Source organism: Eutrema salsugineum, unplaced genomic scaffold, assembly GCF_000478725.1.
Source record: "Eutrema salsugineum unplaced genomic scaffold, Eutsalg1_0 scaffold_18, whole genome shotgun sequence".
In the NCBI taxonomy this organism is placed as follows: Eukaryota; Viridiplantae; Streptophyta; class Magnoliopsida; order Brassicales; family Brassicaceae; genus Eutrema; species Eutrema salsugineum.
In genome coordinates, this window is record NW_006256846.1 from 595942 (window position 1) to 609311 (window position 13370).

Below are 13370 nucleotides of genomic sequence, written 5' to 3' on the forward strand. Positions count from 1 at the left end.
TCTCTGATCGTGTAAATGCACTGCAAATATGAGCCCTCCAGGAAGCCTTCCACTTCCCAAGCACCGAAGCTTCCTTCACCAAAGTTGGAGATATATGATCCCTCTGTCCTCTGCAACCGGAATGACTCAATTCGGACAATTATCTTATGAGTTACACTCTCTGGAATGCGAAGTGGTCCAGACAACCCTGAATGATGCGACCTAAGTGAAACATGCCGCGATGAATGCCAAGGTCTGGGACTTGACCGTGGCAACTTTTGCACACCTTCGGCGAATGACATGATCTTCATGTCACGGTCTACAATTGACCGTGGCAAACAAACACTTGGCTGGGAAGAACTTTACAAGCATTCGACACTTGACACGGTTTCAATGCCACGGTCTAGGACACGACCACTTGCCACAGGGCTTGACCAAGAGCTACTAGACCGTGGCAATCCTAGAAGTTCATCACCCAAACCCAGAAAAGAAGAGACACGGCCACTAGACATGGTGTAAATCAAGCCATGGCAACCTTGATCATGAAGAATCTGTCCAAGAACTTTGACACTATCAGTTTGCCACGGTCAGTTTGCCACGGTCTGTCCAAGCATCATCTGACCGTGGCAAACCACACCACTATCCATCAAAGCCGGGTCAGGACCCAGTTTGTCCTGGGCTGACCCGGTCCGCAAGAGACACTATATATGCTTTTTAGGGTTTTTTCCAAGACTTAAGCTTTGTTTTCTCTTGTTTCTCTTTCCTTTTTAATGTTAAAACGAGTTTGATTAAGAGATATCTAAGGGATTTGATCATTCCAAAGATGTTTCTCATCATCTCATCATCTCATTTCTGCTTCTAATCATGATTAACATCATCTCTTGCAAAAGATTAGATGTGTTTTTCATGATTAGTGAGTAGTCATCTTTTAAACTTCTAGGTGTGTAGATTAGGGTGCTTAGATGATTGATTTGTGATGTTTAGGGTCTAGATTCTCATTTCATTTCCTTAGTTAGCTGCTCTTAATGCTAGATCTCTCATTATAAGCTTGATGTAGAACTTAGGCATTTCTCCACCCACAAGGTGTTTAATGAAATGCTTGAATGAGCTAACTTAAGGGTTTATGCCTTTTTCATCATGGGAATGATTTGTTAAATGCATGAATGACATATTAGAACTGTTTCTTAATGCTCATTGATTCATATTTCACAAATGATGATTTGGTTTGAAAGTGGATTAGTGTAGAGATTAATGCCTTCATGAGAGGATTAGTCTAGATTAGAGTTCTAAGTTGAAATGTTTAAGATCATGTGATTGCTTGTTATGTCTTTCTGTATAAGATTCAGTCTTCTTGGTTGAGTGATTGTTTGGTCACTTATTAGGCTTGATGCATTATGCTTGCTGATTGCTTGATTATATCTAATGGTTGTTAGACTTGATTAAGTGATTTGCAAAGGGATTATTGTCATGGGAATGAATTAATCTGATTAAGAAGCCTAGACTAAAGAGTAGCAAGTGTTGCATTATGTTCTTAGCATCATGATTCAATATCTAAAGCACCCTAATCAATGATCACATCTAGAGGTTTAGCTTTTATCATTTGCTTAATCACCATCATCTTGTTTTGTTTGCTTGCTTAGTTCATTAATCATAGCTTGTTTGTTCCTTGTTTTATGCTTTCTTGTTACTTTGTTCACACCAAAACTCATCTTTGATCACTTGACTTAAGAACTTATCACATACACTAGTGCCTAACTACCACACATATGGATTGACACCCCTTATACTACTTTGACAAGGGGATTGATAACCCTTATTAAAGCCTTGAAAACCTTAGTTATCAATTGGCGCCGTTGCCATATTGTGTGGGGATTGTTAGCATTGGTTTCTGATATAGTTTTTGAGATCAAGTTTCTTTTGTTTTACTGATCACCTTTCAAGTTCTGTCTTTGTTTTCAGGTTTATGATCACAAGAATCCAAGCAAGAAGACAAAGAGAAAGAGCTGTTCAGTTGGAAAGGTTAGGAATGGATCAGCAAGTTGGGAATGAGCATCAGGCTCAAGAAGCTGATCACGGTCAAAGAGCTGGTAATGGGATTGGAATTCAAGCTCAACAGGCTCAGGTCCATCAGGGACACGATCATGGTAACCAGAGCCAAGACCTATCTCAAGTTAACCAGCCACAACCCTTACCCAACCCACCCATACGTCATCAGCCTCAACCAGTCTTTGTTGGTGAGAATGACCGAGCTTATGGAGCAGGAATCAGGCCACCTCCGGTCCAAAACAACAACTTTGAGGTGAAGGCCTCTTTGATCAATATGGTTCAGAATCAGAAGTTCCATGGCTTACCTATGGAGGATCCCTTGGAGCATCTGGATCAGTTTGACAGAGTTTGTGATCTCACTAAGATCAATGGGGTATCTGAAGACAGCTTCAAACTGAGACTGTTCCCATTCAGCCTAGGAGATAAGGCACATCAGTGGGAAAAGAACCTCCCAAGAGGATCCATCCACACATGGGAGCAATGCAAGATTGCCTTTCTATACAAGTTCTTCTCAAGCTCAAGGACTGCAAAGCTAAGGAACCAGATTTCCAGCTTCACTCAACATTCTAATGAGACCTTTGGAGAAGCTTTGGACAGGTTTAGAAGCTACACAAACAAGTGTCCACATCATGGCTTTTCAGAAGCCTCTCTCCTTAGCACTTTGTATAGAGGAGCTGTTCCTAAGATCAGGATTCAGTTGGACACAGCACCAAATGGAAATTTCTTGGCAAAAGAAATCAATGCAGCTATGGAACTTGTTGAGAACTTAGCCATGAACCAAGACACCTATGGAGAAGACTTTTATAGAGCCAACAGATGTGAGGACTCTAGTACCCAACAAAGGTTGGAAGAGAAGATTAAAGAGCTGCATATCAAGCTTGACAAAGCCCTGGTTGCCACTCAAAAGCCTATACACTATGTAGGTGAGTCTCAAGAGAGGAGTTGCTTTGAGAACATCAATGAAGTGGGCCTTACACAAGAGGAGCTGAACTACATAGGTAATCAGAACAAGTTTCAGGGTTACAACAACTTCAACAAGAACCAGAACTTGTCTTATAGAAGCACCAATGTAGCCCATCCCCAAGATCAAGTATACCCTCCCCAACAAGTGATATGTCTATATTTTACATCATTTAGAGTGCATTTTAGAGTCCTCATCATATGTTTTCCCATGTAAATTGAGTCTTTAGGCATGAAAATAGGATTTAGGGCTTGCATTAGGTCCCAAAGAGTTTTGCATGTTTTGAAGCCTTTATCAGATGCTTTGGAAGTCATTTGGAGCTTAAGAAGAGGAGCAGAGAAGAAAACGGTGAAGAAAAGGGTCAAAAATGGTGAAAACCGCTTGGAGGAATTTCTCGGCCAAATCGCGTACTGGCCGGACAGAAACCTCGGTCAAAAAGTTTACCGATCGCTCATTACCGGCCAAAATCCTTACCGATCGACCAAAATCAGCCTGGGTCGAGTATCGGGTGCAAAATACCACGGGTTGAGTTTTTGGCCGAGGCGAGAGAGATTTACGACCAAAAAGCTTACCGCGGTACACAGTCCTCGGTCATTTTCTTTACCGCGGGAAGCTTTTATCGACCAAAATCTGTCCTTGTCCGCACATTTCAAAGATCAGCAATCCGGGGAACCTTCCGGTCCGAATCAGTTGGCGGGGCCTTCATCAAAGTTGGAAACAATCAAGCAAAGATCCCAGAACGATCGGAATCATCCAATTCGGACCAGTGGAGAGAAAGATACAGCTTCCGGAAGATGCACCAGCATTACGCGCATCCGAGAACCGAACGGCAGAGTCCAAAGATCACGGCGGACGGAGCCTTTCCGGACCAAATTAGCTTGCCCGGTCTTCATCAAAGTTTGAGATCTGTGGAAGAACCTCTCAGGACAGTTGGAATCGCTTAGTTCGGAGCAGTGGTTTGAAAGATAAAGTCTACGGAGTTCACATCGGTCCAAAAAGCCTATTTTCCGGTGATTTCAATACGGTGCAAAGATGTGAAATCCAGGAAACCTTCCACTTCACAAGCTCCGACGGTTTCTTCACCAAAGTTCGAGCTTATTGAGTCATCTTGACTATGGAACTGGTCTCAGAGCATTTGGAGTCGTGTGTTGAAAGCTACTGTTTCCGGAAGGCAATATGGTCGAAACGAGCCCATATGAGTTGCGATACACGCTAAGTATTTTCTCAAGCCTCGGCATCAGAACCTCGACATTGCTCAAGCCAAGGCTCATATCTTGGGAGTATTTTGAACTAGACCTCGGGCTGACGCCTCGGCACGTTGGAATCAAGGCATGCTGATATGTCTATATTTTACATCATTTAGAGTGCATTTTAGAGTCCTCATCTTGTGTTTTCCCATGTAAATTGAGTCTCTAGGCATGAAAACAGGATTTAGGGCTTGCATTAGGTCCCAAAGAGTTTTGCATGTTTTGAAGTCTTTATCAGGTGCTTTGGGAGTCATTTGGAGCTTGAGAAGAGGAGCAGAGAAGAAGACGGTGAAGAAAAGGGTCAAAAATGGTGAAAACCGCTTGGAGGAATTTCTCGGCCAAATTGCGTACCGGACGGACAGAAACCTTGGTCAAAAACCTTACCGATCGCTCATTACCGGCCAAAATCCTTACCGATCGTTCAACCTCGACCAAAAAGCTTACCGATCGCTCAGCACCGACCAAAATCCGTACTGATCGACCAAAGTCAGCCTGGGTCGAAGATCAGGCGTAAATACCGCGGGATGAGTTTTGTCCGAGGCGAAGGAATTTTTACGACCAAAAAGCTTACCGCGGTACACAGCCCTCGGTCATTTTCCTTACCGCGGGAAGCTTTTCTCGACCAAAATCTGTCCTTGTCCGCGCGTCTCAAAGATCTGCAATCCGGGGAACCTTCCGGTCCGAACCAGTTGGCGGGGTCTTCAGAAAAGTTGGAGATAATCAAACAAAGATCCCAGAACAGTTGAAATCATCCAATTCGGACCCGTGGGGAGAAAGATACAGCTTCCGGAAGGTGCACCAACATTACGCGCATCCGAGAACCGAACGGCGGAGCACAAAGATCACGGCGGACGGAACCTTTCCGGACCGAACCAGCTTGCCCGGTCTTCATCAAAGTTTGAGATCTGTGAAAGTCCTTTTCAGAACAGTTGGGGTCGCTCAATTCGGACGAGTGGTTTGAAAGATAAAGTCTCCAGAGTTCACATCGGTCCAAACAGCTTATTTTCCGGTGATTCCAATGCGGTTCAAAGATGTGAAATCCAGGAAGCCTTCTACTTCCCAAGCTCCGACGCTTTCCTCATCAAAGTTCGAGCTTATTGAGTCATCTTGACTATGGGACTGGTCTCAGTACATTTGGAGTCGTGGGTTGAAAGTTACTGCTTCCGGAAGGCGACATGGTCAATACGAGCCCAAATATGTTGCGATACGCGCTAAGTGTTTTCTCAGGGCTCGGCATCATTACCTCGACATCGGCCAAGTCAAGGCTCATATTTTGGGAGTATTCTGAACTAGGCCTCGTGCTGACACGTCGGCACGTTGGAATCAAGGCATGCACACGTAAGAAATGAAGCTGGAAACAACTAAGTGTTGAACGTGCACCTCGGTGTAGCGACCTCGGCGTGCATGCCGGACCCTGTTTGCCCAAACCCCTCGACTACCAAGCGCCTCGGCATTTCATGCCGAGGTCCATTGTCACGAAGACAGAATCGAGAACAAAGCTGCCCAAGAACACACACGTGAAGATGGATCAAAGACTAGGGTTCATGCATGTTCTTGACGAGTTCTTCACGAGATCTTCGTTTGGATCTGGACTCACGTGCACTCCTCGACATGAAGACCTCGGCTTCACTCTCCGACACACCGTGGCACTCACCCATCAACCCAAGAACGCGGTTCAGTACCCGGTTTGTTTCGGGCTGACCCGCGACACTTTACCTTTGCTATATATACATTTTGAGACTAAAAACCTAAGGATCTGATCTCTTATCTGTTTTTAGCTTTAAGAACTTGCCTCTTTGGTGAAACTTGATGATTCTAATCTGATATCTCGTTTTTGCATGAGAAATCTTGTTCTTTCTTTATTTCTTTTATCATCTAACATTAAACTCCTCATCATGACCAGCTACACGTCTTGCAAAGGACTCAGTGAGCTCGTTATGATTAGTGAGTAGTCGTTTAAGCGGCTTTAGATGAGTAGATTAGGGTGCTTTCAAGGTAGATTAGTGGGTTTAGGTGTCTAGTCTTGCATGTTTCATTCTTTAACCGACGAGATCTCTAGGCTGGATCCAAGCACATCACTTGAGGTTCAGATCTGAGACATATCTCGCATCAAAAGTGTTTGTAGAAATGTCTGAACCACTCGGTTAAGGGTTTAAGAGTCTTTCATCGCGAGAGTGATAGTTTGTTCTCTTAAATGACATTTTTGAACTGATTCTTATTGCTGATTGATTCGATGCTTCTCAAAAGACATTTTTGGTATGAAGGAGGATCAATTTAGATGCTTAATACTTTCATGAGAAGATTAACATGCCTTGAGTTCAAAGTTAAATGAAACCGCTTGATGTTTTGATTCATTAACCCACTAGTTGAACATTGGGAGCACCCGAGTCAAGTATCTCGTCTAAAGTCTCTTGCTTTATTACATATTATCATCATCTGAATCGCTTAGTTATCATTTGCATCTTTGTTTTGTTTGATTCTCATCATTTACTTTACTTACATGCTTAATCGTTGTTATTTAGCTTAGTAAAACCTTCACCTTTTTATCTTGACTTAAATAAACAAACAACATAGACTAGTGTCTCGTTGACAAGTCTGGATTGACACCTCTTAGTACTACTTTGACAAGGGGATTGATAGCCCTGAGATCTAAAAAGTCTTATCTATCAATTGGCGCCGTTGCCAACTTGTCGGAGCATTAGTCTTTTGTTTGTTCTTGAGCTCAAGATTTTAACTTTCTTTGTTTTACTAACTTCTTTGCAAGTTCTTGTGTTGCTTTCAGGTGCATGAAAACCAGGTCTCGGAGCACAGAACCACCTTTACCGTACGACGACAACATCAACCGGATTGAGAGGCGAGCTCGCGAGAGGGAACGGCATTTTGAACGACTTGGAATGGCAGAACAGCAAAGGATCGAGCAACAGGCTCAAGAAGCCGAACACCAGTCTCATGCTAATCAGGCGCAGGCAGGCAGGAATGAACAACAAGCCTATGTTAACCAACAACAGGCTCAAAGGAACGAGAGGCTTGCTCAGCAAAACCAACAACAAGCTAATAGGAACGAGCAACAAGCCCACCATGTTCATCCGCCACCGCCACAAGCTCAGAGACAACCTCCTCCGGTCTTTGTTGGAGAGAACGACCGAGCTAATGCGCACCAATACCGAGCTGGGATTCAAGCTCCACCGGTTCAAAACAACAACTTTGAGGTTAAAGCTTCCCTGCTCAATATGGTGCAGAACTCAAAGTTCCACGGTCTAGCCGGAGAAGACCCCCTTGAGCATCTAGATCAGTTTGATCGGGTTTGCGACCTAACTAAGATCAATGGTGTCTCGGAAGATAGCTTCAAGCTACGCTTGTTCCCATTCAGCCTCGGTGATAAAGCTCACCAGTGGGAAAAGAACCTCCCGAGGGGTTCTATACAAACCTGGGAGCAGTGTAAACTGGCGTTCTTATCAAAGTTCTTTTCCACATCACGCACGGCTAAGCTCAGAAACCATATCTCAAGCTTCACGCAGCACAACAACGAGAGCTTTAGCGAAGCTTGGGAACGGTTTAGAAGCTACACTAACCAATGCCCCCACCACGGCTTCTCAGAGGCATCCCTCTTGAGTACTTTATACCGAGGTGCACTCCCCAAGATCAGAAACCAACTCGATACAGCTTCAAATGGAAATTTTCTTGGGAAAGAAATCAATGCGGCAATGGAACTAGTCGAGAACCTAGCCATGTCTAATGATACTTATGGCGAAGACTTTGATAGAGTAAACCGTACAGAGGGTTCCAATGAAGAACAGCGTATGAAAAAGGATATAAGAGAGCTTCAGAGCAAGCTTGACAAGGTTCTGATGGCGACTCAAAAGCCAATACACTTTGTAGGCGAGTTTGATGAGCAAGGGCCAAGTTTTGACAATGTTAATGAAGATGGTCTAACTCAAGAGGAGCTGAACTACATAGGGAATCAGCAGAGGTATCAGCGGTTTAACAACTACAACAGTAACCCAAACCACTTATACAGAAACCCGAATGTAGCTAACCCTCAAGACCAAGTGTACCCTGCTCAGCAACAACAAAAGAGCTATGCTCCAAAAGCTCCTTTTCAGAATACCTTCCAGCACAAACAACAGTTCAGTGGGCAACAGCACGGCTACACAAATCAGAATCAAGCGGCTCAGGGTAACAACTTCACCAGCCAACCGCAACATCACAAGTTTCCACCAGGGTTCAATCCGCAGCCGATGGGTAATCAGCAACAGAATCAGGGAACGGGTCAGAATCAGATGGGAAACGATGTCTGTGGGATCTTACAGCAACTGTTACAGGGTCAGCAGAGAGTTGAGAGCCAGCACGCGACAATGCAGCAAGATATCAGAGAGCTTAAGCAGAATCAAGCCTCTACATCATCCCGAGGCCCGGCTTTACCAGGTAAACCGGAGCCCAATCCCAAGGAGTACGTGAACGCCATTACATTGAGGAGTGGCAAGGAACTACAAGCTCCGAAGCCTAAGACTAAGCTCATTGAGGCCAATGAGCAATTAGAGGGGGAGGCAGCCTCAGGTGATGCGTGTAAAGAAGCGGATTTTGAGAAAGAACCGATCAAGGACAAAGGAAAAGAGGTGGAAAAGACAACTGAGCTTGAAAAGCCATACGTTCCACCACCACCTTACCAACCCAAGATACCGTTCCCAGGGCGTTTCAAAAAGAAAATCTTAGACAAAGCCAAAGCGGTCTTTGAGAAACACTTGGAGAACACACAACTCACCTTACCCATTATAGATGCTTTCTTAGCTATACCACAGCTTGGGAAGTTTCTAAAGGATGCAATCCTCAACAAGACAAAGGAGCTCCAGGGTATGGTAATACTGAGCCATGAATGCAGCGCCATAATACAAAGGAGGTCTATACCAAGGAAGCTATCCGATCCGGGCAGCTTTACCTTACCGTGTGCTTTAGGTCACTTGAAGTTCTCAAACTGCTTGTGTGATCTAGGAGCTTCTGTGAGCCTAATGCCATACACGGTGGCGAAGAGATTGGGATACAAGAGTTACAAGCCGGCCAAGATCTCTCTTATACTAGCTGATAGATCGGTTCGCTTACCGGTGGGTTTGCTTGAGGATTTGCCTTTAAGGATCGGTGAGATAGAAATCCCCACGGACTTCATAGTTCTTGAGATGGACGAGGAACCATTGGACCCTATCATCTTGGGCCGACCGTTCCTAGCGACCGCAGGAGCCATTATAGATGTGAGAGGAGGAATGATTGAACTACACATCGGTTCCGAGAATATGAAGTTCAATGTGAAAGAGATGATGAAGAAACCGACCATTGGAGGTCAGGTTTTCTATGTGGAAGTGATGGAGGAGCTAGCTGATGAGCTCCTGGAAGAGTTGAACGCAGAGGATTATGTTACAAGTGGTCCTTACACGTGAACAAAGCGAGCACGGGTACTTGAACGAGGAAAGCGAGGTGTACAAGCAACTTTTGGACCAACCGAAGGAACTTGGAGCTGAGGCTAGATTTTTGGAGCTCAGGAAGAGTGGCCTCGACATCTTAGACAGCGGGGAGTCCATGGGAACAGAGGAGACACCTCGGGATATCATGGCCGTGGCAACTCATATCGAGGCCGATGGTAATCCGCGCGAGAACAAGGAAAAGGCCGAGGAAGCTGTTCCGGGCCAATGTAGCTTTGATACCGATTGGAATGAGGCAGACGCTCCCCCTGTTGAGCTCAAGCCTCTACCAACAGGGCTCAGGTATGCGTTCTTAGGCTTGAACTCCACTTTCCCTGTGATCATAAACGATAGTTTGCTTGAACATGAAGAACGTGCATTGCTTAATGAAATCAAGAAATTCAGGAGAGCAATAGGGTATTCCTTGGCCGACATAAGAGGAATCTCTCCTGATATATGCACTCATCGGATCCACCTGGAGGACCAAGCCATGTCCTCTATTGAGCATCAACGTCGCCTTAACCCGAACCTCAAAGAGGTGGTTAAGAAGGAGATACTAAAGCTCCTTGAGGCAGGGATCATATATCCGGTAATCCGCGCGAGAACAAGGAAAAGGCCGAGGAAGCTGTTCCGGGCCAATGTAAACTCCGGTAAAAAATGATAAGGATGAACCCATAGCCCAAAGAACTATAACCGGCCATCGCATGTGCATTGACTATAGGAAATTGAATTCTGCATCAAGAAAAGATCATTTCCCTTTACCATTCATTGATCAAATGCTTGAACGGTTAGCCAATCATCCTTATTTCTGTTTTCTCGATGGATACTCTGGATTCTTCCAAATACCAATAGATCCAAGAGATCAAGAGAAAACGACATTCACTTGCCCTTATGGCACTTATGCTTATAGGAGAATGCCTTTCGGTTTGTGTAATGCACCGGCCACTTTTCAAAGATGTATGATGCACATTTTCTCTGATCTAATTGAAGAGAAAGTCGAGGTGTTTATGGATGATTTCTCCGTATACGGCTCCTCTTTCTCCGAATGTCTTGTTAATCTTTCTCAGGTTCTAAAGAGATGTGAGGAGCATAGACTTGTATTGAACTGGGAGAAGTGTCATTTCATGGTACAAGAAGGCATTGTCTTGGGGCACAAGGTATCAGAGAAGGGAATTGAGGTGGACAAGGCCAAAATCGAGGTGATGGTGAACCTACAAGCTCCGAATTCTGTGAAAGGAATAAGAAGCTTTCTTGGGCACGCTGGGTTCTATAGGCGGTTCATTAAGGATTTCTCCAAGATAGCTAGGCCTTTAACTAGGCTATTGTGCAAAGAGGTGGAGTTTATCTTTGATGAAGAGTGTGAGGAAGCGTTTAAGAGGATCAAGGAGGCTTTGATCAGTGCACCAATTGTACAAGCTCCCGATTGGTCTTTACCATTCGAAGTGATGACTGATGCATCTGACTATGCCGTGGGAGCTGTCTTGGGGCAGAAGAAAGATAAGAAACTCCATGTGATTTACTATGCCAGCCGCACCTTGGACTCAGCTCAAGAAAAGTATGCAACCACCGAGAAGGAAATGCTTGCCATTGTGTTTGCATTTGACAAATTCAGGAGTTATCTAGTGGGATCAAAGGTCACGGTTTACACAGATCACGCGGCCTTGAGGTACTTGATGTCTAAGAAGGACGCTAAGCCGAGGCTTTTGAGATGGGTCCTATTGCTCCAAGAATTCGACATGGAAATACTTGACAAGAAGGGCATTGAAAACGGGGCCGCAGATCATCTCTCAAGGCTGAGGATTGAAGAAAAGGTCCCCATAGACGATGCTTTACCTGAGGAACATCTCATGCTGGTACGGTCTTACTTAGAGGTGGAAGAGGCCAACACGATCAAGGAAAGAAGCCACCCATGGTTCGCGGATCTAGTGAACTACTTTTCATGCGGTTTAGAGCCACCAGATCTTGATATTTATCAGAGGAAGAAGTTCTTTAGAGATGTCATGAGATCCCATTGGGATGAGCCGTATCTTTACGTGCTTAACAAGGACCATCTCTATAGGCGATGCTTGGCCGAAGAGGAGATCCATCCGGTGCTACAAGAATGCCACGGTTCATCGTATGGTGGACACTTAGGTGCATTTAAAACGGTTGCCAAGGTTCTACAAAGCGGCTTCTGGTGGCCGACTATGTTCAAGGACGCTCAAGATGTGGTATCGAGATGCGAGGCTTGTCAAAGGCACGGTAACATATCCAAGAGGAATGAGATGCCCCAAAACCCAATCTTTGAGGTCGAGGTCTTCGACTGTTGGGGCATTGACTTCATGGGCCCCTTTGTGAGTTCATGCGGAAATCAGTACATCCTTGTCGCGGTGGATTATGTGAGTAAGTGGGTCGAGGCTGTTGCATCCCCAACCAACGATTCAAAAGTGGTGGTAAAGCTTTTCAAAAGTATCATTTTCCCACGGTTTGGAGTTCCAAGAGTAGTAATCAGTGATGGGGGAAGCCACTTTATCAATAAGACTCTTGAGAGTCTTTTAAGGAAGCATGGGGTAAAGCACAAGGTGGCCACACCTTATCATCCGCAGACTAGTGGTCAAGTGGAGGTCTCTAACCGACAGATAAAGGCTATTTTAGAAAGAACTGTGAGCTCATCTAGGAAGGATTGGAGCAAGAAACTTGATGATGCTTTGTGGGCTTATAGAACCGCGTACAAGACCCCCATTGGAACCTTACCGTTTAACTTGCTCTATGGGAAAAGCTGTCATCTACCGGTTGAGTTGGAATACAAAGCATTGTGGGCAGTGAAACTTCTGAACTTTGACATCAAGACTGCACAAGAGAAGAGGGTTTTACAGCTTCATGAGCTTGAGGAAATCAGGTTAGATGCTTTTGAGAGCTCTAAGATCTACAAGGAAAGGACCAAGGCGCTTCATGACAAGAAGATACACAAGAGAGAGTTCAAAGAAGGAGAACAAGTTCTGCTGTTTAACTCGAAACTCAAGCTATTCCCTGGGAAGTTGAGATCCAGATGGTCCAGTCCATTCAAAATTCTTGAAGTAAGGCCTTATGGAGCGGTTGTTCTAAAAGGAAAAGATGGACAAGGCTTTGTGGTAAACGGTCAGAGGGTAAAGCACTACCTGGCATCAGAAACAAGAGAGTGAGCTACCTCAGTTCCTCTTCTTGAACCAGAATCAGCCTGAAAAGGTATGAAAAGTCAAACTTAGTGACGTTAAACAAAGTGCTCTTGGGAGACACCCCAAGCTTATCCTTGTACATATTTTGCTTTTCATCTTCTTTTTCTTTTTACTTGAAGCTTTTTGAAGGGTTTGTTAAGTGTTTCAGGAGTTAGATGGTGAATCTTGATGATGAGAGTAAGAAAAAGCTTGAAAATGACACGGCCTGATGAATTAAGTCCTAGAGTGTACGTAGCCTCGGTATCGACCCTGGGTATATACATACCGCGGTCACCTTTTACCGAGTAAAGCCTGAGAACCTCGGCTAGACTCCTCGACTCGATTTCATCATAGCCGTGTCCAAGAAGTGTCATAGTGAAATGACTAAGTGTGGGGGAGAGCCACGGTGTAAACACCTCGGTATAACTATACCGAGGGGCAAAGTTCACTTAAAACGGTCTAAAACCTCGATCCGAGACCGCTACCAGTTTACACCAGGGCCGGACCGTTTAAA

The 13370-nt window shown here is 44.7% G+C and overlaps 2 non-coding genes across 2 annotated transcripts; both read right to left on the reverse strand.

Annotated features, from left to right (window-relative positions):
• Nucleotides 1–2554: 2554 nt before the first annotated feature.
• LOC112087343 lies at nt 2555–2661 on the reverse strand. The gene has a single exon (XR_002900029.1). It is a non-coding gene; the product is annotated as a small nucleolar RNA R71 (small nucleolar RNA).
• A 5057-nt stretch (nt 2662–7718) lies between these two features.
• On the reverse strand, nt 7719–7825 carry LOC112087406. Its single transcript, XR_002900088.1, has one exon. It is a non-coding gene; the product is annotated as a small nucleolar RNA R71 (small nucleolar RNA).
• Nucleotides 7826–13370: the final 5545 nt, after the last annotated feature.